Raw genomic sequence first — 3,943 nt, 5'->3', positions numbered from 1 at the left:
TTTGACTGTACGACTGCCTTTTAATGGTGTACGTTTTCATACTTGTATATGACTGTGTGTCTGTGTGTCTGTGTCTATGTATGTATGTATGTATGTATGTATGTATGTATGTATGTATGTATGTATGTATGTATGTATGTATGTATGTATGTATGTATGTATGTATGTATGTACGTGTGTGTGTGTGTATGTATGTATGTATGTATGTATGTATGTATGTATGTATGTATGTGTGTGTGTATATGTATGTATGTATGTATGTATGTATGTATGTATGTATGTATGTATGTATGTATGTATGTGTGCGGTGTGTGTATGTGTGTGTGTATGCATCTACTTAACACAAAATCTACATTTTTCACCTTAGTATTTAGTCTGATAATTGATTCGTCATAGGTTTAAGACTGGTCTTTGTTCAAGTGACATTATTCCTGAAATATACAAATCAGTTTTAAAATGCTCAAATGGTCAAAAATCAAAACAAGGATGTACTTATCCAATTGCTTTAGCCTAATATTTATAAGGTCTACTAAATTTGGAACAATATTTGCAAATATAAATCACTAGGTTTTCATTATATACACTAAAACAACTTCAATCTGTTGTAAAACTATCCTTATCACCTTTTAAATTTGATATGTTGGATTTAAGAAACGCATTCTCGGATTCGTCCAAATACTATAAAATTTTCATATCATGATTTCACATATTTGACTAAAAAAACTTTTAACAAAAGGTACCTCTTTGATAATTATGAACATTTTGACTTGGATTCCTAGAGATAACATTAGGCAATGTTTCAACAGATGTTCAAATTTATATAAATATATTTTTATTGCCAAGTTTCTCATTCAGCCACAACAATTGTTTCCTTCATACCACTTGGCTGGTGACTTTTTAACTGCTCCCTATTAATGACGTTATTCTGGTTTCAGTGTGATCATGAAATTTGCATAAGGATATTTAAATTCATGATATCAGCTTTTTTGCAAAAGAACTGAAACTGAAGGATGGATAAGTTTCGATTTTGACAAGTGAAATTGTCATCATTTTTTATCAAATGGGATGACCGTTCATTTTTTCATTTCTTTGTATTTTCTTCATCTTGAAACAAGCTGAAAGCTTTGTCAGCAAGTTTTATCTTCAGCCACCTCGTCTGGCTATCCCTGACGCTAATTTATGACCAATGATACAGCAATTACTAGTACATGATTTCTGGTAATTTTTGGTTTCAGTCAGAAATACAGATTATGATAACATAACGACTTTTAAAGTACTTCCCGTTGGTACTGTGTTGCAACTCCCATAGGAAGTTGTAGAGGTATGTGACATCAGAATAGACTACTTTTCCCATGGCAAAAATCAACAACAACAAAACTAAGCATAGGTCAAATTTTTATCCAAAAAGCCCCTGAATATGTGTTGATAACATGAGAAATATCCCTGGGCCGTAGACAAAACTCTACAATGCTATATAATATAATAAAATATTCCTGAAATTTGTGAAGGTCCCCTGCTGGCCTTGATATACATGACGTAATCAACTCTGGTAAACTCGTCTGTTTACTGATCCGGGATTACTTCGGGTCATGAAACGCTTTATTCAATTTTTGTTTTCATGATGTTTGTTAGATGAAGTCCCTGATAAAGATCTGATTTTGACCTTTTATAACTGAGTGGGTTAATTTTATCAGTCTGCAGGGTAGGTAGCAGCCTTACCAAATTGGCTGGATTTGGTGGGGGGGGGGGCAAAATTAATGCAATCTTGCATTTAAAATTGGGGAAAGCAGTCAATTTGCATAACTTTTGTAATTTACATTATATCCATTTTGGCATGCGCAATTTTGGATAACAATAAATATGGTATCTTTTAATGGTAGCTGATGAAAAGATGTTACATCCACAGTGAAACAATTAAGCCTCAGTAAAAAGTACGGTAAATCAAGTCTTGTTAGCTAGCATCCCTTTTAAGCTAATTTAGCCAAGTGTTTAAAATCGCTAATTTAAAATGCCGCTAATTTAAACTTTCCCCCATATTGGCTATGGTCAAGATGTCTTTTCAGCTAATTAAAAACCCGCTGATTGCCATGAAAATCCAAAATTGCTAAAGCAGCATGCAGCTAATTCAAAGCGCTTTACAGTAGTTGGTACAATGTACGTGCTTTCTCAAATACTTTTTAGAACAGCATAACGCTCTTTCTCTCCCAAACTATTTGCCTTACACTTTGTGCAAGTAAAACTAGTATTTTGGACAGGTATTTCCTGCCAGTTTTGAAAACAATTACATGTTTGTTCCCACTGTTTGTCGGACTCGAAGATTCTCGTTGTCTTTGTCGTTACAATGAAAATTGAATTTTTAACTTCGATCCAATGTACAACTTGTTCCTCATACTAAAACATTAACTGGCAGATCCCCAGACTTTATTTGGATTAGTCGGTAGCCCTTAAAAGCGAAGTTTGCGAATTATCACAATATCACTCTGAATCGTCAACAGCATTATACCAGAGCTTGGTGTTTCATCAGATGCGTTTAGTTTGGTAGGACAAACTTGAAATTTTGCTGCATTTTAAACCTCGTTTCTGTCAATGCGGAAATTGTACCCTCAATATCCTTGAAGACAATACCAAGCTCTACGTTTTTACTGGGCACGAGACTGTTCGGCGTGAATGTTGTCCAGAATTTAAGTTCTGGCGATGTGTTCCAATTTACGGAGGATCTCACAAATGGCTCCCTATTAATGAAGGCATAAAGGTTAACGTGCTGCCAATTTATTAAAGGGAGAGGGCGCATATTGAATATTAGGGTACGAGCACAGTTAAAGGCGTGGTGGGATGGGAGGGGGGGGAGAGAGAAAATGTTTTGTCATTTTTCACAGCGCCCCCTTTCAACATTAGGGACAATTTTGAGAGCCCCTTCCATTGGCAAGGAAATTTTACGAGGGCCAAACCCGTAAATATTAAGCTGTAGAGCCGACCATAAGCTCCCAATGTCACTGTGTGTATATCTATCTCAGGGAGTGTTCTCCGACTTGAAATTCTTGTATATGTCATTGTTTCCAAATTAATCTATACAGCCTAGGGTATCTGTTCAAAACTACCCGTCATATCACGATCAATGAAACCATCGCGAAAATGAATTAATGGTCATGACCATTAATTCATTTTCGCGATGGTTTCATATATCGTGTCTAAAACTGGGGTCGAATGTATGTATGGTCACCCATTCATTCAGTATCTTTCAACATGCCAAACAATATAAGCTTAAGTAGTATCTCTCATAATAAAAAATCGTGAAAAATGGCCCACTTTGTCCCTTTGGCAATTTGTAATTTCTGTAGCACAAAAATTTACACGGTAACCCCGAAATTTTTGTTCTTGATTTTGAAAGGGTATGGTTGAAATACTGCTGACGAAAAGTTTGAGCAAAAGTTTTAAGCCTTTCATTGAGGCGCATACTACCTTAAAGTTTACCTGCCTCTGGAGTAGCAAATTTGAATAAAGTTTGGGCCATTACTATAGTAAAAAAATTGCAAGGTGACTCTCAATTCTTGTTCTTGATTTTGAAAGAGCATAGTTAGGCACAAACAACCTTAATGTTTACCTTGCGCAGGTGCTGCACATTGAATTGAAAACAACGGTAAAACTTGGCCAATTTGTAATTTCTCTAGTAAACAAAATATTGCACAGTGACCCCTAATTTTTATTCCTGATTTCGAAAGAGCACCAATGAAATATTTCTTACGAAAAGTTTTGAGCGAAAGTTTAAGCCTTTAATTGAGACACATAAAAAAACTTAACGTTTACCAGCCTCTAGAGCTCTACTTTGAATAACAAATATCGGCAAATCTAGGGCCATTCGTAATTTCCTAAGCACGAAAATGTGCACGGTGACCCCGATTGTTATTCTTGATTTTGAAAGAGTAGGGTTGAAATATTGCTTGAG

The sequence above is a fragment of the Ptychodera flava genome, chromosome 5, assembly GCF_041260155.1.
Source record: "Ptychodera flava strain L36383 chromosome 5, AS_Pfla_20210202, whole genome shotgun sequence".
NCBI classification, from domain to species: domain Eukaryota; kingdom Metazoa; phylum Hemichordata; class Enteropneusta; family Ptychoderidae; genus Ptychodera; species Ptychodera flava.
The sequence above is the reverse complement of the archived record's forward strand: the minus strand, read 5'-3'. Positions refer to the sequence as shown.